Raw genomic sequence first — 25,380 nt, 5'->3', positions numbered from 1 at the left:
GGATAAGATGAAGCCATTGGCAAGGGTGATGCCTCCAGACGATTAGCCGTGCCGTGACAGGGCATTGGATCATTTTCCCGAGAGATGACCGAAAGTAGCCATTGACAGTGGTGATGTATCACATACAACCAGCCATGGAAAGGAGTAAGACTGATTGGATGAAGATAGCAGGAAAGCAGAGGTTCAGAGGAACGAAAAGCATCTCCATTCGCTTATCTGAAATTCCTACCAATGATTTACATAAGTACCTCTATCCCTATTCTATTATTTATTATTCGAAAACATCATTATCAATTTATATCTGCCTGACTGAGATTTGCAAGGTGACCATAGTTTGCTTCATACCAACAATCTCCGTGGGATTCGACCCTTACTCATGTAGGTATTACTTGGACAGCCCAGTGCACTTGCTGGTTAGTCGTATCGAAGTTGTGAACCATGTTATTGGCACCATGTTCTTGGCGCCATTGCCAGGGAAAGAAAGAGCCATGAATTTTACATAATTAAAGTGTAATCACGATTACGCGTACCAAGTTGCTCACGTTGCCAGGGATTGTTCGAGCCTGGACATTTGACGGTTCATCCTGTTGCTCAGATTAGGTAATTTTCTTTTTATTTTATTTTCAAAAATTTTTCAAAAATATTTCTAAAATTTTCTCATCTGTTTTCGAAAAATAATAATAAAAAAAAAATGTTTTCAAAAATTTATTCAAAATTTTTAAAGAATGAATTATAGTGTTTCATGAAGCATGTGAAGCCTGGCTGGCTGTAAAGCCATGTCTAAATTCTTTTGGACTGAGGCTTCCAACCATCAGCTCTTATACGACTGTAGGGTATGTCAGGCATGTCATGTCTGAATTACATGCTAAAGCTTGGCTGGCCATTGGCCATGTCTAGTGTTTTGGACCGGAGCTTTCATTGAAAGCTTGGCTGGCTAGTGAGCCATGTCTAATTCCTGGACTGAAGCTTTAGACTAAGAATGCAAGATTCCTGGAATTCATGTTAAAAATTTTGGAATCCTTATTTTTTCCTTCTCATATAATTTTCGAAAAAAAAAATCCAAAAAAATTTTAAAAAAAATCATAAAAATCAAAAATATTTTTTGTGTTTCTTGTTTGAGTCTTGTGTCATGTTATAAGTTTGGTGTCAATTGCATGTGCATCTTGCATTTTTCGAAAATTCATGCATTCATAGTGTTCTTCATGATCTTCAAGTTGTTCTTGGTAAGTCTTCTTGTTTGATCTTTGCATTTGCATGTTTTGTGTCTTTTCTTGTTTTACATGTGCATTTTTCGTTTCTTAGAGTCTAAACATGAAAGATTTCTAAGTTTGGTGTCTTACATGTTTTCTTTGCATAAAAAATTTTTCAAAAATATGTTCTTGATGTTCATCTTGACATTCAAAGTGTTCTTGGTGTTCATCTTGACATTCATATCATTCATGCATGCATTCATTGTTTTGATTCAAAATTTTCATGCATTGAGTATTTTTGTTGTTTTTCTCTCTCATCATAAAAATTCAAAAATCAAAAAAAAAATATCTTTCCCTTTCTCTCTCATCAAATTCGAAAATTTGAGTTGACTTATTCAAAATTTTTAAAAATCAAGTTGTTTCTTATGAGTCAAATCAAATTTTCAATTTGAAAATCTTATCTTTTTCAAAATCTTTTTCAAAAATCAAATCTTTTTCAAAATTCTTAGTTATTTTCGAAAATTCCAAAAATATTTTTCAAAAATCTTTTTCTTATTTTTATACCAAATTTTCGAAAATAACAATAACAATTAATGTTTTGATTCAAAAATTTGAAGTTTGTTACTTGCTTGTTAAGAAAGATTCAAACTTTAAGTTCTAGAATCATATCTTGTGATTTCTTGTGAATCAAGTCATTAATTGTGATTTTAAAAATCAAATCTTTTTCAAAACTAATTTCAATCATATCTTTTCAAAAATATCTTCTTATCTTATCTTTTTCAAAAATATCTTTTCAAAATATCTTTTCTAACTTCCTAACTTCTTATCTTTTCAAAATTTGTTTCAACTAACTAACTAACTTTTTGTTTGTTTCTTAACTTTTTCAAAACTACCTAACTAACTCTCACTCTCCAATTTTCGAAAATATCTTCCCTCTTTTTCAAAAATTTCTTTTTAATTAACTAATTATTCTTATTTTTATTTTTAATTTAAAAAAAAATTTCGAAAAAAAATACTAACAATTTTCAAAAACCATTTTCGAAAATCACTAACTCTTTTTCAAAATAATTTTCGAAAATTATCCCTCCCCCATCTTATTCTATTTATTCATTCATATTCTAACATCTCATCTCACATCTCTGCCATCCTCACAGTTGTGTTTCTTGTATTATATTACATTCTTTGTCTCCCCCTCTTCTTTTACTCACACAGGGATCCCTATACTGTAGTATAAAGGATCTCTATTATTATTATTATTTTTCTGTGCCCTCTTCTTTGTCATATGAGCAGGAGCAAGGATAAGAACATTCTTGTGGAAGCAGATCCAGAACCTGAAAGGACTCTGAAAAGGAAACTAAGAGAAGCTAAAATACAACAATCCAGAGATAACCTTTCAAAAATTTTCGAACAGGAAGAGGAGATGGCAGCCGAAAATAATAATAATGTAAAGAAGATGCTTGGTGACTTTACTACACCTAATTCCAATTTACATGGAAGAAGCATCTCCATTCCTGTCATTGGAGCAAACAACTTTGAGCTGAAACCTCAATTAGTTTCTCTGATGCAGCAGAACTGCAAGTTTCATGGACTTCCATCTGAAGATCCTTTTCAGTTCTTAACTAAATTCTTACAGATATGTGATACTGTTAAGACTAATGGAGTAGATCCTGAAGTCTACAGGCTCATGCTTTTCCCTTTTGCTGTAAGAGACAGAGCTAGATTATGGTTGGATTCTCAATCCAAAGACAGCCTGAACTCTTGGGATAAGCTGGTCACGGCTTTCTTAGCCAAGTACTTTCCTCCTCAAAAGCTGAGCAAGCTTAGAGCTGATGTTCAAACTTTCAGACAGAAAGAAGGTGAATCCCTCAATGAAGCTTGGGAAAGATACAAACAGTTGACCAAAAAGTGTCCCTCTGACATGCTTTCAGAATGGACCATCCTAGATATATTCTATGATGGTTTATCTGAGCTATCAAAGATGTCACTGGACACTTCTGCAGGTGGATCCATTCACCTAAAGAAAACGCCTGCAGAAGCTCAAGAACTCATTGACATGGTTGCTAATAACCAGTTCATGTACACTTCTGAAAGGAATCCTGTGAGTAATGGGACGCCTATGAAGAAGGGAGTTCTTGAAGTTGATACTCTGAATGCCATATTAGCTCAGAATAAAATATTGACTCAGCAAGTCAATATGATCTCTCAGATAAATAGAAATTGGGTTGCCTCCCAACAAGCGCTTCTTTAATGTCAATAGCTTGACAGTGGGCTCTCATGGAGCCTCACAGATGTGCAGAGCTTTGTTGAGACTCTCCAACACCACACTTAGAGTTTGGATATGGGAGTTCAATACCAAACTTAGAGTTTGGTTGTGGCCTCCCAACACCAAACTTAGAGTTTGACTGTGGGGGCTCTGGTTGACTCTGCTTTGAGAGAAGCTTTTTCTGCTTCCTCTCCGTGGTTGCCGAGGGAGATCCTTGAGTTTTAAACACAAGGGAGTCCTCATTCCATTGAAGGACTATTTCACCTCTGTCAACATCAATCACAGCTCTTGCTGTGGCCAGGAAAGGTCTTCCTAGGATGATGGATTCATCCTCTTCCTTTCCAGTATCCAGGACTATGAAATCAGTAGGGATGTAAAGGCCCTCAACCTTTACTAGCACATCCTCTACTTGTCCATAAGCCTGTTTTCTTGAGTTGTCTGCCATCTCTAATGAGATTCTAGCAGCTTGCACCCCATAGATTCCCAGTTTCTCTATTACAGAGAGGGGCATGAGGTTTATTCCTGAACCAAGGTCACACAGAGCCTTAAAGATCATGGTGCCTATGGTACAGGGTATTATGAACTTTCCAGGATCCTGTCTCTTCTGAGGCAATGTCAGTTGATCCAGATCACTTAGTTCATTGATAAACAAGGGAGGTTCAACTTCCCAAGTATCAATGCCAAATAATTTGGCATTCAGCTTCATGATTTCACCAAGAAACATGGTAGTTTGCTCTTCAGTAACATCCTCATTCTCTTCAGAAGAGGAATACTCATCAGAGCTCATGAAGGGTATAAGGAGGTTCAATGGAATCTCTATGGTCTCTAGATGAGCCTCAGAATCCTTTGGTTCCTCAGAGGGAAGCTCCTTATTGACCACTGGACGTCCCAGGAGGTCTTCCTCCTTGGGATTCACATCCTCTCCTCTCCTCACAGGTTCGGCCATGGTGCTTATGTCAATGGCCTTGCACTCTCCTTTTGGATTCTCTTCTGTATTGCTTGGGAGAGTACTTGGAGGGATTTCAGTGATCCTTTTACTCAGCTGGCCTACTTGTGCTTCCAAATTTCTAATGGAAGACCTGGTTTCATTCATGAAACTCACAGTGGCCTTAGATAGATCAGAGACTAGATTTGCTAAATTAGAAGCATTTTGTTCAGAGTTCTCTGTCTGTTGCTGAGTGGATGATGGAAAAGGCTTGTTATTGCTAAACCTGTTTCTTCCACCATTATTAAAGCCTTGTTGAGGCTTTTGATCCTTCCATGAGAAATTTGGATGATTTCTCCATGATGAGTTATAGGTGTTTCCATAAGGTTCACCTAAGTAATTCACCTCTGCTATTGCAGGGTTCTCAGGATCATAAGCTTCTTCTTCATAAGAAGCCTCTTGAGTACTATTGGATGCAGCTTGCATTCCATGCAGACTCTGAGAGATCATATTGACTTGCTGAGTCAATATTTTATTCTGAGCCAATATGGCATTCAGAGTATCAACTTCAAGAACTCCCTTCTTCATAGGTGGTGCACGAAATTGTGATGTCCAGGCTCAAACAATCCCTGGCAACGTGAGCAACTTAGTGCTCTGATCTCAATACATAATTGTCACAACTTCGATACAACTAACCAGCAAGTGCACTGGGCCGTCCAAGTAATACCTTACGTGAGTAAGGGTCGAATCCCACGGAGATTGTTGGTATGAAGCAAGCTATGGTCACCTTGTAAATCTCAGTCAGGCAGATATAAAGTGATAATGGTGTTTTCGAATATTTTATAATAAAATAGGGATAGAGATACTTATGTAAATCATTGGTAGGAATTTCAGATAAGCGAATGGAGGTACTTTTCGTTCCTCTGAACCTCTGCTTTCCTGCTATCTTCATCCAATCAGTCTTATTCCTTTCCATGGCTGGCTTTATGCAAGGGCATCACCGTTGTCAGTGGCTACATCCCCTCCTCTCAGTGAATAATATGCTCACGCACCCTGTCACGGCACGGCTATTCATCTGTCGGTTCTCTATCATGCTGGAATAGGATTCACCCTCCTTTTGCGTCTGTCACTAACGCCCAGCACTCGCGAGTTTGAAGCTCGTCACAGTCATTCAATCATTGAATCCTACTCGGAATACCACAGACAAGGTTTAGACTTTCCGGATTCTCTTGAATGCCGCCATCATTCTAGCTTAAGCCACGAAGATTCTGGTTAGGAGATCTAAGAGATACTCATTCTAGCTTAATTCATGTAGAACAGAAGTGTTTGTCAGGCACGCGTTCATAAGGGAGAAGGATGATGAGCGTCACACATAATCATCACCTTCATCACGTTCTTGGGTGCGAATGGATATCTTAGAAGAGAAATAAGAAGAATTGAATAGAAAACAGTAGTACTTTGCATTAATCTTTGAGGAACAGCAGAGCTCCACACCTTAATCTATGGAGTGTAGAAACTCTACCGTATGAAAATACATAAGTGAAGGTCCAGGCATGGCCGAGATGGCCAGCCCCCTAAACGTGATCACAGGATCAAAATACAATCCAGGATCCAAAGATGGTCAAAAAGACGTCTAATACAATAGTAAGAGGTCCTATTTATAATAAACTAGTCACTAGGGTTTACATGAGTAAGTAATTGATGCATAAATCCACTTCCGGGGCCCACTTGGTGTGTGTTTGGGCTGAGCTTAAGTGTAGCACGTGCAGAGGCCATTTGTGGAGTTGAACGCCAGTTTCTGTGCCAGTTTGGGCGTTCAACTCTGGTTTTGGATCCTTTTCTGGCGCTGGACGCCAGATTTGGGCAGAAGGCTGGCGTTGAACGCCAGTTTACGTCGTCAATTCTTGGCCAAAGTATGGACTATTATATATTGCTGGAAAGCCCTGGATGTCTACTTTCCAGAAAATCCACTTTGAGTGCAGGGAGGTCAGAATCCAACAGCATCAGTTGTCCTTTTTCAACCTCTGAATCTGATTTCTGCTCAAGTCCCTCAATTTCAGCCAGAAAATACCTGAAATCACAGAAAAACACACAAACTCATAGTAAAGTCCAGAAATGTGAATTTAACATAAAAACTTATGAAAACATCCCTAAAAGTAACTAGATCCTACTAAAAACATACTAAAACAATGCCAAAAAGCGTATAAATTATCCGCTCATCACAACACCAAACTTAAATTGTTGCTTGTCCCCAAGCAACTGAAAATCAAAATAGGATAAAAAGAAGAGAATGTACTATAAATTCCAAACTATCAATGAAACAGAGCTTCAATCATATGAGCGGGACTTATAGCTTTTTGCCTCTTGAATAGTTTTGGCATCTCACTCTATCCATTGAAGTTTAGAATGATTGGCATCTATAGGAATTTCAGATTTCGAATAGTGTTATTGACTCTCCTAGTTCAGTATGATGATTCTTGAACACAGCTTCTTTATGAGTCTTGGCCGTGGTCCTAAGCACTTTGTTTTCCAGTATTACCACCGGATACATAAGTGCCACAGACACATAATTGGGTGAACCTTTTCAGATTGTGACTCAGCTTTACTAAAGTCCCCAATTAGAGGTGTCCAGGGTTCTTAAGCACACTCTTTGTTTGCTTTGGACCTTGACTTTAACCGCTCAGTCTCAAGTTTTCACTTGACACCTACACGCCACAAGCACATGGTTAGGGACAGCTTGGTTTAGCCGCTTAGACTAGGATTTTATTCCTTCAGGCCCTCCTATCCACTGATGCTCAAAGCCTTGGGATCCTTTTTATTTGCCCTTGCCTTTTGGTTTTAAGGGTTATTGGCTTTTTCTGCTTGCTTTTTCTTTTTCTTTCTATTTTTATTTTTTTTTTCGCCTATTTTTTTCTCTTTTTTTTTTTTTCTGCAAGCTTTGTTCTTTGCTGCTTTTTCTTGCTTCAAGAATCATTTTTATGATTTTTCAGATTATCAAATAACATGTCTCCTAGTCATCATTCTTTCAAGAGCCAACATATTTAACATTCTTAAACAACAACTTCAAAAGACATATGCACTGTTCAAGCATACATTCAGAAAACAAGAAGCATTGTCACCACATCAATATAATTAAGCTAAGTTCAAGGATAAATTTGAAACTCATGTACTTCTTGTTCTTTTGAATTAAAACATTTTTCATTTAAGAGAGGTGATGGATTCATAGGACATTCATAACTTTAAGACAAAGTTACTAACTACTAATGATCATGTAATGAAGACACAAACACAGATAAGCACAAAACATAGAAAACGAAAAACAGAAGAAATAAGAACAAGGAATGAATCCACCTTAGTGATGGTGGCGTTTCCTTCTTGAGGAACCAATGATGTCCTTGAGCTCTTCTATGTCTCTTCCTTGTCTTTGTTGCTCCTCCCTCATTGCTTTTTGATCTTCTCTTATTTCATGGAGCATGATGGAGTGCTCTTGATGTTCCACCCTTAGTTGTCCCATATTGGAACTCAATTCTCCTAGGGAGGTGTTGATTTGCTCCCAATAGTTTTGTGGAGGAAAGTGCATTTGAGGCATCTCAGGGATCTCATGGAAGTGAGCTTCTTGCGCCTCTGGAGCTCCATGACTGGGCTCTCTTGCTTGCTCCATCTTTTTCTTAGTGATGGGCTTGTCCTCTTTGATGAGGATATCTCCCTCTATGTCAATTCCAGCTGAATTGCATAGGTGGCAAATGAGGTGAGGAAAGGCTAGCCTTGCCATGGTGGAGGATTTGTCAGCCACCTTGTAGAGTTCTTGAGGTATAATCTCATGAACTTCCACCTCTTCTCCAATCATGATGCTATGGATCATGATGGCCTGGTCTATAGTAACTTCAGACCGGTTGCTAGTGGGAATGATTGAGCATTGAATAAACTCCAACCATCCTCTAGCTATAGGCTTGAGGTCCAATCTTCTTAGTTGAACCGGCTTGCCTTTGGAGTCAATCTTCCATTGAGCTCCTTCTACACATATGTCCATAAGGACTTGGTCCAACCTTTGATCAAAGTTGACTCTCCTTGTGTAGGGGCGTGCGTTCTCTTCCATGTATGGCAAGTTGAACGCCAACCTCACATTCTCCGGACTAAAATCTAAGTATTTCCCCCGAACCATTGTAACATAGTTCTTTGGATCCGGGTTCTTACTTTGATCATGGTTCTTGGTGATCCATGCATTGGCATAGAACTCTTGAACCATTAGGATGCCGACTTGTTGGATGGGATTTGTTAGAACTTCCCAACCTCTTCTTTGAATTTCATGTCGGATCTCCGGATACTCATTTCTTTTGAGTTTAAAAGGGACCTCAGGGATCACCTTCTTCTTGGCCACAACATCATAGAAGTGGTCTTGATGGGCTTTGGAGATGAACCTTTCCATCTTCCATGACTCGGATGTGGAGGCTTTTATCTTCCCTTTCCCTCTTCTAGAGGATTCTCCGGTCTTAGGTGCCATCAATGGTAATGTAAAAACAAAAAGCTTATGCTTTTACCACACCAAACTTAGAATATTGCTCGCCCTCGAGCAATAAACAAAAGAATAGAAGAAGAAGAAGAAGAAGTATGGAGAGGGAGAGGGAGATGTGGCCCAGAAACCTCTTTCAAAAAGTGGCGTTTAAGTTGAAGTTTAAGTTTCAGTTTAAGGTTAAACTGAAACTTAAACGTGGAAATGGAAGAAAGCAACCCAGGAGTGTGAAATGTCGAACACGTTTAAGCTTCAGTTTAAGGTTGAACTGAAGCTTAAACGTGGAAATGAAGAAAGCAACCCTGGAGGAGCAATTGGGTCGAACACGTTTAAGCTTCAGTTTAAGGTTAAACTGAAGCTTAAACGTGGAAATGAAGAAAACAACCCTGGAGGGGAGAAATAGTCGAACACGTTTAAGCTTCAGTTTAAGGTTAAACTGAAACTTAAACGTGGAAATGAAGAAAGCAACCCTGGAGGGGAGAAACAGTCGAACACGTTTAAGCTCCAGTTTAAGGTTAAACTGGAGCTTAAACGTGGAAATGCTCCTGGTGCCTTTCTTACTTCTGGCGTTTAACCTCCAGTTTAAGGTTAAACTGGAGGTTAAACGTGGAAATGCTTCTTTGGTGAGACTTTGTGTCGAACACGTTTAAGCTCCAGTTTAAGGTTAAACTGGAGCTTAAACGTGGAAATGCTCCCATGGTGAAATTCTCATTCTGGCGTTTAACTTCCAGTTTAAGGTTAAACTGGAGGTTAAACGCCAGTTCCAGCATTTCCTAGCCTTCATGATTCTGGCGTTTAAGCTCCAGTTTAGGCTTAAACTGGAACTTAAACGCCATTTCCAGCTTTATATGGCTTGGTAGTTTAAGTTCCAGTTTAAGCTTAAACTGGAACTTAAACTCCACATGTGATATTCAAGCTTCCTTTATTGATTTTGTTGCTTCCTTGCCTAGCCTCTTCTTCCCTGAAATCATCCAAACAATTGCATCAAAGTCTTGCAAAATTTCATGAGAAATCTTCCATTCATAGCATTTAAGTAATATAACTAAAAACTCATGGAATTTGCATCAAAAATCATACTGTTTGGATGGTTCATTGCTTTGTTATTCATTTAACCATTCTTGGTTACTTTAAGCTCAAGAAAATGCATAAAACAACTAAAACTAACAAAAAAAATGCTAGTGAAACTAGCCTAAGATGCCTTGGCATCACAACACCAAACTTAATACTTGCTTGTCCCTAAGCAAGTCCTGAGTTATTTGAGAAGAAAGTATGAAACAGAAAGCAATTACATTGGCTATATTAGCAAGCATTTGAAGTTCATCAGAAGGGTTTTATGCAAAAAGTTGCAGCATCACTTTTTCATTCTTATCAGGTAAGATTATCACTTTTTCATTGCATCCATCAAACACTGCTATGGCCTCTTGTTATTCTTATGTCCTTGGCACTTTTCTCTTCTTTGCTTCTCTTTTCTTTTTCTTAGAGCTCCTTTGCTCCTTGTTTGCTTAGTGTCATGTGTTGCACAAGCCTTTGGCATTTTCTTTTTCTTATCAATGCACTACACATATCCACTCCAGGCATTTTAGTTCACATTTCTTCTTGAGACATTGGTGCCCAGCACCTCTTTGTGTGACTAAATGTTTTGTATTTAGGTTGCTCTTGATAATGGACTTTTGGTTGATAATCCCGGGTTAGTTAACCCAAGTTACCAAGTGTTGAAACACTCCTCAGAACCTATTCATCCAAGCATATCCTTAATACATAAACACCATAGACATTTGTCTCAGAAGTTCAAACCATTAGTGCCTAGCTTATTTTCTCAATTTTTTTTTTTTTGCTTTTTGGTTGCCCTTTTTTCAGTGGCTTTTTCTTCTTCTTTTTCTTTCTTTTTCATGGCCAAAGACATTTATTCATCAAGATCCATAGACAGTTTTCAAATTCTACACAAAAAATGATAATTCTACACTCTATTTCCAGTGATCTGACTAAACAATCAAGCATGCATACCACCACTTAATTCTACTTGATTTGTCACTAATTGAGCCAAGTTACTTTTGTTCAAACTTTTCTTTTATTTTTGGAAACAGAACAAGCATGGCAAGCATTTGTTTAAGAAGGTGAAGTTATATCCAAACATCTAGGCATTCACTTTATTCAAAGCAATAAACAGACAAACATACTAGTAACTTCACATTCCAGAAAGATTCAACAATTACAGTTTAAACCAGAACAAGCATGCTTTTGTTTGCCCTTTTTAAAGAATTGTCAAGGAACAACACCACCTTGTGAAATTTCTTGTTTTCTCTTTGTTGCCAGGAAACAATTTGATTTCTCCTTCTTCTCCTAGTTGTTGCTTCATGTTCTTTCTAAGATCCTTGTTTCCTTTCCTGTAAAGAGTGATGAAGTTGCTTGCTTCTCAAGCACTTGAGTGGTTAGCTCAACTATGTATGGGCAAGTGTCTGAGTCTTAAGTTGGTGTGTGAACACCAAACTTAGTCTCCTACTTACTTCTCTGTTCTTTGAATCCTTGAGTTCTCCTTGGAATGAAGTTGCTGCTAAGGATTTTAAGCATTTCTGTGATTGCTTAGAATGGTTGTTCCTTTCATATAATTCAAAGGTTGTTGTGTTCAGTTGATCTTTATGGTGGAACACCAAACTTAGGGTCACACATTCCCCTTTGAATTATTGATCCACGAATTCATTGTTTGGTGTGAAACACCAAACTTAATTCTTTGCAATGCACAGAAACTACTTCACCCTTTTTATTGAAACAAATAAAAGAAACAGCAAAGGGGTATTACCTCAGGTTGGGTTGCCTCCCAACAAGCGCTTCTTTAACGTCATTAGCTTGACGGTTGTCTTCCTCAGTTGAGGTGATATTTAACCTTGTCCTTCTCCTCCACATCTCCCAAGTAATGTTTGAGTCTTTGACCGTTCACAGTGAAGGTTCGTTGTGACTTTTCTTCCATGATTTCTACTTGTCCATATTGGGAGACCTTGGTGACAAGGAATGGTCCAGACCACCTTGATTTTAGCTTCCCTGGAAATAGCTTCAGCCTAGAATTGTAGAGCAATACTTTTTGTCCTTCTTCAAATTTCCTTGGGGCTATGTTGCTGTCATGCTTCTTCTTTGCTCTTTCTTTGTAAATTTTGGCATTCTCATAAGCTTCAGCTCTGAATTCTTCCAACTCTTGAATTTGCAACATCCTTCTTTCTCCAGCAGCTTTGCTGTCCAAGTTCAAGATTTTCAAGGCCCAGAATGCCTTGTGCTCCAACTCCAGTGGCAAATGGCAAGCTTTTCCATATACTAGTTGGTAAGGGGACATTACAATTGGTGTTTTGAAAGCTGTCCTATATGCCCAAAGAGCATCATCTAGCTTAATCGACCAGTCTTTCCTTGAAATTCCCACAGTCTTTTCCAGGATTCTTTTGAGTTCTCTATTAGATATTTCGGCTTGCCCACTTGTCTGTGGATGGTATGGTGTGGCTACCTTGTGTTTGACTCCATATTTTAGAAGCAATGCCTCTAATGGTTTGTTGCAGAAGTGGCTTCCTCCATCACTGATGATTGCTCTTGGAACCCCAAAACGGCAAAAAATGTGTTTTCTGAGGAAGTTCATGACTACCTTATTATCATTGGTTGGAGTTGCTATTGCTTCAACCCATTTGGAGACATAGTCTACTGCTACAAGAATGTAATTATTTGAATATGAGGTGGGAAAGGGTCCCATAAAATCTATCCCCCATACATCAAACAATTCAAGTTCCAGAATGAATTGTTGTGGCATTTCATTTCTTCTTGGCAGGTTCCCCGCTTTCTGGCATTCATGGCAGTGCTTTACTAGTTCCTTTGCATCTTTGAAGATAGTGGGCCAATAAAAACCACACTGCAACACCTTAGCTGCTGTTCTTTCTCCTGCAAAATGTCCTCCATAAGTGGAGCCATGGCAGTCCCATAAGACTTCCCTTCCTTCTTCCTCTGATATGCATCTTCTGAGTATGCCATCCGAACATTTTTTGAACAAGTATGGTTCGTCCCAGATGAAGTATTTGGCATCATTTACCAATTTCTTCCTTTGATGCTTGTTAAATTCCAACGGCAAACTCCCAGTGGCCTTGAAGTTTGCTATGTCTGCAAACCAGGGTGCTTTGTGAATTACCATGAGTTGTTCATCAGGAAAGCACTCATTTATATGTGTGCTTTGTGCGCTTCCTTCTTCACATGGTATCCTTGATAAATGGTCTGCCACCTTGTTCTCTACACCCTTCTTGTCTTTGATTTCAATGTCAAATTCCTGCAACAAAAGAACCCATCTAATAAGTCTTGGTTTGGATTCTTGTTTAGCAAGTAAGTATTTTAAAGCTGAATGATCAGTGAAGACAATGACTTTAGATCCAATGAGATAGGATCTAAATTTGTCAAATGCAAAGACTATTGCCAAGAGTTCTTTTTCAGTGGTTGTGTAATTCCTTTGGTTATCATTCAAGACTTTACTGGCATAATAAATCACATGTACCAAATTGTCTTTCCTTTGTCCTAACACTGCCCCAATAGCAAGGTCTGATGCATTACACATCAGTTCAAAAGGTAAGTTCCAATCAGGTGGGGCAATGATAGGTGCAGAGGAAAGTTTTTGCTTCAAAAGTTCATAGGCTAGCATGCAATTTTTATCAAATACAAAGGGTGTATCAGAGACAAGCAAGTTACTCAAAGGTTTGGCTATTTTAGAAAAGTCTCTAATAAACCTTCTGTAAAAACCAACGTGTCCCAAAAAACTCCTAACTGCCTTGACATTACTTGGTGGAGGTAGTTTTTCGATGAGTTCCACCTTAGCTCTGTCCACCTCAATGCCTCTATTAGAGATTTTGTGGCCAAGGACTATTCCTTCTGTGACCATGAAATGACACTTTTCCCAGTTTAATACTAGGTTGGTCTCTTGGCACCTCTTAAGCACCAAGGCAAGGTGGTGTAGGCAGCTAGGAAAAGAATCTCCAAACACAGAAAAATCATCCATGAAGACCTCAATAAATTTTTCAATCATGTCCGAAAAGATGGACAGCATGCATCTTTGGAAAGTGGCAGGTGCATTGCACAATCCAAAGGGCATGCGTCTATAAGCAAAAACTCCATATGGACAAACAAATGATGTTTTCTCTTGATCTCTAGGATCAACTACTATCTGATTATAGCCTAAGTATCCATCCAGAAAGCAATAGTAAGCATGTCCTGCAAGCCTTTCAAGCATCTGATCCATGAATGGGAGTGGGAAATGATCTTTTCTGGTGGCTTCATTGAGCTTCCTGTAGTCTATGCACATCCTCCACCCAGTGACAGTTCTTGTGGGTATGAGTTCGTTCCTCTCATTTGGCACCACAGTTATGCCACCTTTCTTGGGAACTACATGGATGGGACTAACCCATGGGCTATCAGAAATGGGGTAGATTACCCCTGCCTGCCATAACTTCATGACCTCCTTTTGTACCACTTCTTTCATGACGGGATTCAATCTTCTCTGAGCTTGGATGGAGGGTCTAGCATCCTCTTCTAATAAGATTTTATGCATGCATATGGATGAACTTATCCCCTTCAAATCAGCTAGGGTCCATCCAATGGCATCTTGATGAGTTTGTAGCACCTTGATCAATTCTTCTTCCTGTTCTTGACTCAGGGCAGAGCTAATGATAACAGGATGACTCTCATCACTACCCAAGTATGCATACTTGAGATTAGGGGGCAGTGCTTTGAGCTCAGGTTTTGGTGCTTCCTTCTCTTCTTTCACTCTCTCTGGCATGCTTGGCATGGTTGTTTCAGCAGCCTTGATGTCACTAACTTCTATGTCCTTGGTGAACTCCTCCTCTGCCACTTCATTTGTTGTTTCCTCAAAGGTTTCTTGTACTGCAATGTCCACTACATCCACCCTCATGCATTCCCTTAGTGATTCTGATGGATAGCTCATTGCCTTGAATACGTTAAACACCAATTTCTCATCATGTAGTCTAAGAGTGAGTTCACCCTTTTGTACATCTATGATGGCTCCAGCAGTAGCCAAGAAGGGTCTTCCCAGAATTATTGAAGCTTTGGCTTCTTCCTCCATATCTAACACCACAAAATCAGCAGGAAATATAAAATCTCCCACTTTCACCAACAAATCCTCAACTATCCCATGAGGGAATTTAAAAGTTCGATCTGCCAATTGGAGGGCCATTCTTGTTGGTTTGGCTTCCTCAATCTTCATTCTTCTCATCATTGTTAGAGACATCAAATTGATACTGGCCCCTAAGTCACACAAGGCCTTCTCCACCATGACTTCTCCTATGATGCAGGGGATTTGGAAACTGCCTGGATCCTTCAATTTCTGAGGCAATTTGTGCTGAATGATGGCACTGCATTCTTCAGTTAACAACACAGTTTCCTCATTTCTCCAGCTTCTCTTCTTGGTCATTAATTCCTTTAAGAATTTTGCATAGAGTGGCATTTGCTCTATTGCCTCAGCAAACAGAATGTTGATTTGAAGCTTCTTGAAAATCTCCAAGAATCTGGAGAATTGGCCATCCTTTTCACTTTTCATCAAACGTTGAGGATATGGTGCTTTAGGTGTATAAGGCTTCAGGACCTCTTTTTCTTTTTCTTTTGTTGCAGACGGTGTAAAAGATTGCCCTTGTTCCTTGTCTCTCACATTTTCCTTTGCTTCATCCTCTGTGGTTTCCTTTGAGATCTCCTTTAGATTCTTTCCACTTCTGAGGGTTATGGCTTTACATTCTTCCCTTGCAATAGTCTTGGCAGCATGAGAAACGCTTGGCCCAGGGGTTTGCTTAGACAAATACACTATTTGATTTTCTAGCTTCTGGATGGCAGCTCCTTGGTTTTGCAGGTTAGAATTTACTTCTTCCTTAAAGGCTTTTAATTCGGTTATGTCTTGACTCATGGTTGCAAGCATTCCTTCTATCCTGTTTAATTGATCTTGAAATTGTTGGTTCGGATTAGGTTGGGTAGGTTGATTATTTTGGCCATGATATGATGGTTGAGAGTAAGTGTTTTGTGTGGCTTGGTATGATCTTTGGTTGGAGTTTTGGTATGTGGAATTGTTGTGTTGGTTGTGGTTGTAAGGTTTGTGGTTTTGTGGTTGGGTTTGTTGGTTCCCCCACCCAAAGTTTGGGTGGTTTTTCCATCCTGGGTTGTAAGTGTTGGAATGTGGATCATAGGATTGCCTTTGTTGGTTTCCCACATAGTTGGCCTCTTCCCAATCACCTCCTTCAGTGCTTACTTCCTCTTGATCTTGTGTGTGTATTGCGGCCACTTGCTTTGTTTCTAATTTCCTGGTGAGCTCTGCTAGTTGCTTGGCAAACACCTTGTTTTGGGCTAAAATTGTATCAACATGGTTCAGCTCCATGACTCCCTTATTGTTGTGTCTCTCTGAAGCATAGTAGTACTCATTCTCAGCCACTGTCTCAATCACTTCAATGGCTTCTTCCACAGTCTTTTTCTTGTTCAGTGAACCTCCTGATGAATGATCTACAGCCTTCCTTGATTCATAAGAAAGTCCATCATAGAAAATATGCAATTGCACCCAGTCATGGAACATGTCTGGTGGGCATTTCCTTGTCAAATCCTTGAATCTCTCCCATGCCTCGTAGAGAGTTTCACCATCTTGTTGTCTAAACGTCTGAACCTCAGATCGAAGCCTATTGACCTTTTGTGGGGGGTAGAAACGTGCCAGAAACTTGCTTTCCACCTCATCCCAGGTTGTTAGGCTCCCCCTTGGGAATGATTCCAGCCACTTAGCTGCCTTGTCCCTAAGTGAAAATGGGAACAAGAGCAGTTTATAGGTATCTTCCTGGACTCCATTGGACTTCACAGTGTCGCAAATTCTCAGGAATTTTGTGAGATGTTGGTTTGGATCTTCATTAGCACTCCCACCAAATGAACAATGATTCTCCACAAGTGATAGTAGCTGTGGTTTGAGTTCAAAATTGTTGGCCTGAATGGGTGGTTTCTGAATGCTGCTACCACAATTCCTAGAGGTTGGGTTTATGTATGAACCAAGAACCCTCCTCTCGGGAATGGCATTGTTTCCATCAGCTCTCTCATGGTTGTGAACTTCTCTATCCATGTTGAGATCTAGAGCTTCTTCAAAATTGTCCTCAGATTCTCCTTCAGATTCTTCTTCTCCCAGTACTCTCTTCCCTCTTGCTTCCCTTCTAAGTCTATGAAGGGTCCTCTCTGGTTCGGTATATGGAGGAGTTGATGTCTCTCCTCTCCTACCTGTCATACAAGAACACAGCACATGCAACAAACAAGTGAAATACTCTTGGTTAATGGAAGAGTATGGTTAGAGTAGTTGAGGAATTAATTCAAATAGTTAGTGAGTCAGTGAGTTAGTTGCTTGAATTTAAAGGCATAAAGAAAGAAAGCATGTAACAGAGTGCAGAAATTAAAAATTCAACAAGTAACTTGAACTGAATTAACAAAGCAAGAAAAATGCTCAATCTAGTTAACTTCCAATTTGAGAATTGTCAATCAAAAACCAATCCCCGGCAACGGCGCCATAAACTTGATGCGCATAAACTTGTTATGCTACGATTTAGGAAATTGCACATCCGGCAAAATTCCTTCCGGCAAGTGCACCGGTTATCGTCAAGTAAAAACTCACAATAGAGTGAGGTCGAATCCCACAAGGATTGGTTGAGTGAGCAATTCGGATTAGAAGTATGTTCTAGTTGAGCGGAATCAAGATTTAGATGAGAATTGCAGAATGTAAAATTGCATGAATTAAAGAGCGAGAAGCTAAATTGCTGAAATTAAAAGGGATGGGGGTGATTGCATGAATTTAATTGCAGAATGTAAAGAGAAAGTGGTAAATCAGAAATGGGGAGTTCATTGGGTGTTAGGAGATATTGAGATCTCCGAATCAAAACAACTTTTATCCCTTCCTCAACCAATGCATTCATTGAATTTTGCTTGGCAATCTTATATGATTGGATCCCAATCCCTTGGCTCACCAATTCTCTCTAAAAACAAACAAATTCCCAATCCCTTGGTTTAAATGTTCATAAGAAGAGATGATGCTCGATCACTGATTATACCACACAGTTTCATGAACCACAATTTGGTAGGATTACATGTCACAATATCCATCCAAACCCCAATCCAATTCACTGTGAGAAAGCTTCTCTAGCATGAATCCTCCATTCCTTTCCCAAGGTTCCGAAGGATTCCAATTATGGGTAGTTTCTTTCCCAAGACAACTACCCAATGGAATTAGATCGAGAAGCTTTCTAACAAAATTCAAGAGAAAAGATTGAAGAAGAAGATAAAACTATTATTGATTCATTAAATTACAATAGAGCTCCCTAACCCAATGAAAGGGGTTTAGTGAGTCATAGCTCTGAATTCAATTACAAAACTAAAAGAAAATGATCCAAAGTTCTCTCCCGATGATCCTAACTAACTTAAATTCTATCCTATTTATACACTTTCTAAATTGAGCTTCTGTTGTGTTTCTTGGGCTTTGAGGCCTTTCCCTGATTTCCTTTTGCTTTGGGTTTATGGTCCATAATCCTGATGAGGCTGTGATCCAATTCTGTAACATTCATTGAGCAAACTTAGTGATAAACAAGTAATGACACAAGACTCAACAAATTAAAGCTCCAGACTCATCAATTCTTCAGGCCCAATCCCATAAACCATGATATTCAATTGGGTTTCATACCATAATACGTTTAAGTTAATGTTTGTGCTCAAATGCTAACTTAAACTTCAATATATTTGGCCCAGAAACCTCTTTCAAAAAGTGGCGTTTAAGTTGAAGTTTAAGTTTCAGTTTAAGGTTAAACTGAAACTTAAACGTGGAAATGGAAGAAAGCAACCCAGGAGTGTGAAATGTCGAACACGTTTAAGCTTCAGTTTAAGGTTGAACTGAAGCTTAAACGTGAAAATGAAGAAAGCAACCCTGGAGGAGCAATTGGGTCGAACACGTTTAAGCTTCAGTTTAAGGTTAAACTGAAGCTTAAACGTGGAAATGAAGAAAACAACCCTAGAGGGGAGAAATAGTCGAACACGTTTAAGCTTCAGTTTAAGGTTAAACTGAAGCTTAAACGTGGAAATGAAGAAAGCAACCCTGGAGGGGAGAAACAGTCGAACACATTTAAGCTCCAGTTTAAGGTTAAACTGGAGCTTAAACGTGGAAATGCTCCTGGTGCCTTTCTTACTTCTGGCGTTTAACCTCCAGTTTAATGTTAAACTGGAGGTTAAACATGGAAATGCTTATTTGGTGAGACTTTGTGTCGAACACGTTTAAGCTCCAGTTTAAGGTTAAACTGGAGCTTAAACGTGGAAATGCTCCCATGGTGAAATTCTCATTCTGGCGTTTAACTTCCAGTTTAAGGTTAAACTGGAGGTTAAATGCCAGTTCCAGCATTTCCTAGCCTTCATGATTCTGGCATTTAAGCTCCAGTTTAGGCTTAAACTGGAACTTAAACGCCATTTCCAGCTTTATATGGCTTGGTAGTTTAAGTTCCAGTTTAAGCTTAAACTGGAACTTAAACTCCACATGTGATATTCAAGCTTCCTTTATTGATTTTGTTGCTTCCTTGCCTAGCCTCTTCTTCCCTGAAATCATCCAAACAATTGCATCAAAGTCTTGCAAAATTTCATGAGAAATCTTCCATTCATAGCATTTAAGTAATATAACTAAAAACTCATGGAATTTGCATCAAAAATCATACTGTTTGGATGGTTCATTGCTTTGTTATTCATTTAACCATTCTTGGTTACTTTAAGCTCAAGAAAATGCATAAAAAAACTAAAACTAACAAAAAAAATGCTAGTGAAACTAGCCTAAGATGCCTTGGCATCACTCCTCCAAGGTGTGATTTTTCTTCTGCTGTTTTTGATTCCGTTTTCAATTTTTATATTTATTTTGTGACTCCACATGATCATGAACCTAAGAAAACATGAAAAACAATAAAAATAAGAATTAGATAAACATTGGGTTGCCTCCCAACAAGCGCTTCTTTAATGTCAATAGCTTGACAGTGGGCTCTCATGGAGCCTCACAGATGTGCAGAGCTTTGTTGAGACTCTTCAACACCAAACTTAGAGTTTGGATATGGGAGTTCAACACCAAACTTAGAGTTTGGTTGTGGCCTCCCAACACCAAACTTAGAGTTTGACTGTGGGGGCTCTGGTTGACTCTGCTTTGAGAGAAGCTTTTCAAGCTTCCTCTCCATGGTTGCAGAGGGAGATCCTTGAGTTTTAAACACAAGGGAGTCCTCATTCCATTGGAGGACTATTTCACCTCTGTCAACATCAATCACAGCTCTTGCTGTGGCCAGGAAAGGTCTTCCTAGGATGATGAATTCATCCTCTTCCTTTCCAGTATCGAGGACTATGAAATCAGTAGGTATGTAAAGGCCCTCAACCTTTACTAATACATCTTCTACTTGTCCATAAGCCTGTTTTCTTGAGCTGTCTGCCATCTCTAGTGAGATTTTAGCAGCTTGCACCCCACAAATTCCCAGTTTCTCTATTACAGCGAGGGGCATGAGGTTTATTCCTGAACCAAGGTCACATAGAGCCTTAAAGATCATGGTGCCTATGGTACAGGGTATTATGAACATTCCAGGATCCTGTCTCTTCTGAGGCAATGTCAGTTGATCCAGATCACTTAGTTCATTGATGAACAAGGGAGGTTCAACTTCCCAAGTATCAATGCCAAATAATTTGGCATTCAGCTTCATGATTGCACCAAGAAACTTGGCAGTTTGCTCTTCAGTGACATCCTTATTCTCTTCAGAAGAGGAATACTCATCAGAGCTCATGAAGGGCATAAGGAGGTTCAATGGAATCTCTATGGTCTCTAGATGAGCCTCAGAGTCCTTTGGTTCCTCAGAGGGAAGCTCCTTATTGATCACTGGACGTCCCAGGAGGTCCTCCTCCTTGGGATTCACGTCCTCTCCTCTCCTCAGAGGTTCGGCCATGGCGCTTATGTCAATGGCCTTGCACTCTCCTTTTGGGTTCTCTTCTGTATTGCTTGGGAGAGTACTAGGAGGGATTTCAGTGATCCTTTTACTCAGCTGGCCCACTTGTGCTTCCAGATTTCTAATGGAAGACCTTGTTTCATTCATGAAACTTACAGTGGCCTTAGATAGATCAGAGACTAGATTTGCTAAATTAGAAGCATTTTGTTCAGAGTTCTCTGTCTGTTGCTGAGTTGATGATGGAAAAGGCTTGCTATTGCTAAACCAATTTCTTCCACCATTATTAAAGCCTTGTTGAGGCTTTTGATCGTTCGATGAGAAATTTGGATGATTTCTCCATGTTGAGTTATAGGTGTTTCCATAAGGTTCACCTAAGTAATTTACCTCTGCTATTGCAGGGTTCTCAGGATCATAAGCTTCTTCTTCAGAAGAAGCCTCTTGAGTACTGTTGGATGCAGCTTGCATTCCATGCAGACTCTGAGAGATCATATTGACTTGCTGAGTCAATATTTTATTCTGAGCCAATATGGCATTCAGAGTATCAACCTCAAGAACTCCCTTCTTCATAGGCGTCCCATTACTCACAAGATTCCTTTCAGAAGTGTACATGAACTGGTTATTAACAACCATGTCAATGAGTTCTTGAGCTTCTGCAGGCGTTTTCTTTAGGTGAATGGATCCACCTGCAGAGGTGTCCAGTGACATCTTTGATAGCTCAGATAAACCATCATAGAATATATCCAGGATGGTCCATTCTGAAACCATGTCAGAAGGACACTTTTTGGTCAACTGTTTGTATCTTTCCCAAGCTTCATAGAGGGATTCACCTTCTTTCTGTCTGAAGGTTTGAACATCAGATCTAAGCTTGCTCAGCTTTTGAGGAGGAAAGTACTTGGCTAAGAAAGCCGTGACCAGCTTATCCCAAGAGTTCAGGCTGTCTTTGGGTTGAGAATCCAACCATAATCTAGCTCTGTCTCTTACAGCAAAAGGGAAAAGCATGAGCCTGTAGACTTCAGGATCTACTCCATTAGTCTTAACAGTATCACATATCTGCAAGAATTCAGTTAAGAACTGGAAAGGATCTTCAGATGGAAGTCCATGAAACTTGCAGTTCTGCTGCATTAGAGAAACTAATTGAGGTTTCAGCTCAAAGTTGTTTGCTCCAATGGCAGGAATGGAGATGCTTCTTCCATGTAAATTGGAATTAGGTGCAGTAAAGTCACCAAGCATCTTCCTTACATTATCATTATTTTCGGCTGCCATCTCCTCTGCCTGTTCGAAAATTTCTGAAAGGTTATCTCTGGATTGTTGTATTTTAGCTTCTCTTAATTTTCTCTTCAGAGTCCTTTCAGGTTCTGGATCTACTTCCACAAGAATGTTCTTGTCCTTGCTCCTGCTCATATGACAAAGAAGAAGGCACAGAAAAATAATAATAATAATAGAGATCCTTTATACCACAGTATAGAGATCCCTTTGTGAGTGGAAGAAAAGAGGGGGAGACAAAGAATGTGATGTAAAGGAAGAAACACAACTGTACGGATGGAAGAGATATGAGATGAGATGTTAGGATATGAATGAATAAATAGAATAGGATGGGGGAGGGATAATTTTCGAAAATTATTTTGAAAAAGAGTTAGTGATTTTTGAAAAATGGTTTTTGAAAAGATGTTAGTAATTTTCGAAAATTTTTGAAATAAAAAATAAAAGATAAAAATATTTAGTTAATTAAAAAGAAATTTTTGAAAAAGAGGGAAGATATTTTCGAAAATTAGAGAGAGAGAGAGTTAGTTAGGTAGTTTTGAAAAAGTTAAGAAACAACCAAAAAGTTAGTTAGTTAGTTGAAACAAATTTGAAAAGATAAGAAGTTAGGAAGTTAGAAAAGATATTTTGAAAAGATATTTTTGAAAAAGATAAGATAAGAAGATATTTTTGAAAAGATATGATAGAAATTGTTTTTGAAAAAGATTTGATTTTTTTTTAAAATCACAATTAATGACTTGATTCACAAGAAATCACAAGATATGATTCTAGAACTTAAAGTTTGAATCTTTCTTAACAAGTAAGTAACAAACTTGAAATTTTTGAATCAAAACATTAATTATTTATGTTATTTTCGAAAATTTAATACAAAAATAAGAAAAAGATTTTTGAAAAATATTTTTGGAATTTTCGAAAATAACTAAGAATTTTGAAAAAGATTTGATTTTTGAAAAAGATTTTGAAAAAGATAAGATTTTCAAATTGAAAATTTGGTTTGACTCATGAGAAACAATTTGATTTTTAAAAATTTTTGAAAAAGTCAACTCAAATTTTCGAATTTGATGAGAGAAAAAGGGAAAGATATTTTTTTGAATTTTTTATTTTTTTATGAAAAACATGAAAATTATGCAATGCATGAAATTTTTAGATCAAAACAATGAATGCATGCAAGAATGCTATGAATGTCAAGATGAACACCAAGAACACTTTGAATGTCAAGATGAACATCATAGACACAATTTTGAAAAATTTTTAATGCAAAGAAAACAAGCAAGACACCAAACTTAGAATTCTTTAATGCTTAGGCACTAAGAATTCAAGAATGCATATGATAAACATGAAAAGACACATAACAAAAAATCATCAAGATCATACAAGAAGACTTACCAAGAACAACTTGAAGATCATGAAGAACACTATGAATGCATGATATTTTCGAAAAATGCAAGATGCATATGCAAGTGACACCAAACTTATAATGTGACTCAAGACTCAAACAAGTAACAGAAAATATTTTTGATTTTTATGCTTTTCTAATTTTTTTGGATTTTTATTTTATATTTTTTTCGAAAATTATATGAAAAAGAAAAATAAGGATTCCAAAATTTTTAATATGAATTCCAGGAATCTTGCATTCTTAGTCTAAAGCTTCAGTCCAGGAATTAGACATGGCTCACTAGCCAGCCAAGCTTTCAAAGAAAGCTCCGGTCCAAAACACTAGACATGGCCAATGGCCAGCCAAGCTTCAGCATTTAACATCAGAGTATATTGATCTTGATAGCAAATTGCTGCTCATCATTTACCAAGTATGTAACTTACCTCTGATAGTTTGGAAGCCTCAGTCCAAAAGAATTTAGACATGGCTTTACAGCCAGCCAGGCTTCACATGCTTCATGAAACACTAGAATTCATTCTTAAAAATCTTGAATAAAAATAATATTTTTGAAAACATTTTTTTTTTCGAAAACAATTGAGAAAATTTTAGAAATATTTTTGAAAAATTTTTGAAAATAAAATAAAAAGAAAATTACCTAATCTGAGCAACAAGATGAACCGTCAGTTGTCCAAACTCAAACAATCCCCGGCAATGGCGCCAAAAACTTGGTGCTGTTGCCGGATCAAAAGGGAATCTGGCACTGATGTTACCGGACCAAAAGCTTGCCGAAAACTCAAACAATCCCCGGCAACGGCGCCAAAAACTTGTTGCACGAAATTGTGATGACCAGGCTCAAACAATCCCTGGCAACGTGAGCAACTTGGTGCTCTGATCTCAATACATAATTGTCACAACTTCGATACAACTAACCAGCAAGTGCACTGGGTCGTCCAAGTAATACCTTACGTGAGTAAGGGTCGAATCCCACGGAGATTGTTGGTATGAAGCAAGCTATGGTCACCTTGTAAATCTCAGTCAGGCAGATATAAAGTGATAATGGTGTTTTTGAATATTATATAATAAAATAGGGATAGAGATACTTATGTAAATCATTGGTAGGAATTTCAGATAAGCGAATGGAGGTACTTTTCGTTCCTCTGAACCTCTGCTTTCCTGCTATCTTCATCCAATTAGTCTTATTCCTTTCCATGGCTGGCTTTATGCAAGGGCATCACCGTTGTCAGTGGCTACATCCCCTCCTCTCAGTGAATAATATGCTCACGCACCCTGTCACGGCACGGCTATTCATCTGTCGGTTCTCGATCATGCTGGAATAGGATTCACCCTCCTTTTGCGTCTGTCACTAACGCCCAGCACTCGCGAGTTTGAAGCTCGTCACAGTCATTCAATCATTGAATCCTACTCGGAATACCACAGACAAGGTTTAGACTTTCCAGATTCTCTTGAATGCCGCCATCATTCTAGCTTAAGCCCCGAAGATTCTGGTTAGGAGATCTAAGAGATACTCATTCTAGCTTAATTCATGTAGAACAGAAGTGTTTGTCAGGCACGCGTTCATAAGGGAGAAGGATGATGAGCGTCACACATAATCATCATCTTCATCACGTTCTTGGGTGCGAATGGATATCTTAGAAGAGAAATAAGAAGAATTGAATAGAAAACAGTAGTACTTTGCATTAATCTTTGAGGAACAGCAGAGCTCCACACCTTAATCTATGGAGTGTAGAAACTCTACCGTATGAAAATACATAAGTGAAGGTCCAGGCATGGCCGAGATGGCCAGCCCCCTAAACGTGATCACAGGATCAAAATACAATCCAGAATCCAAAGATGGTCAAAAAGACGTCTAATACAATAGTAA

General features: G+C 38.6%; 3 non-coding genes across 3 annotated transcripts; 2 read left to right on the top strand and 1 right to left on the bottom strand.

The window, feature by feature from the left end:
* Positions 1–3,006: 3,006 nt before the first annotated feature.
* On the bottom strand, positions 3,007–3,114 carry LOC148565430 (small nucleolar RNA R71). The gene has a single exon (XR_015884859.1). It is a non-coding gene; the product is annotated as a small nucleolar RNA R71 (small nucleolar RNA).
* A 13,351-nt stretch (positions 3,115–16,465) lies between these two features.
* LOC148565429 (small nucleolar RNA R71) lies at positions 16,466–16,569 on the top strand. The gene has a single exon (XR_015885349.1). It is a non-coding gene; the product is annotated as a small nucleolar RNA R71 (small nucleolar RNA).
* Positions 16,570–21,621: 5,052 nt separating this feature from the next.
* On the top strand, positions 21,622–21,730 carry LOC148565428 (small nucleolar RNA R71). The gene has a single exon (XR_015885577.1). It is a non-coding gene; the product is annotated as a small nucleolar RNA R71 (small nucleolar RNA).
* The last annotated feature ends 3,650 nt before the right edge of the window (positions 21,731–25,380 follow it).

This window comes from Arachis ipaensis, chromosome B5 (genome assembly GCF_059453495.1).
Source record: "Arachis ipaensis isolate K30076 ecotype BB chromosome B5, ASM5945349v1, whole genome shotgun sequence".
Taxonomy (NCBI): Eukaryota; Viridiplantae; Streptophyta; class Magnoliopsida; order Fabales; family Fabaceae; genus Arachis; species Arachis ipaensis.
This window is presented reverse-complemented; position numbering and strand designations above follow the sequence as displayed.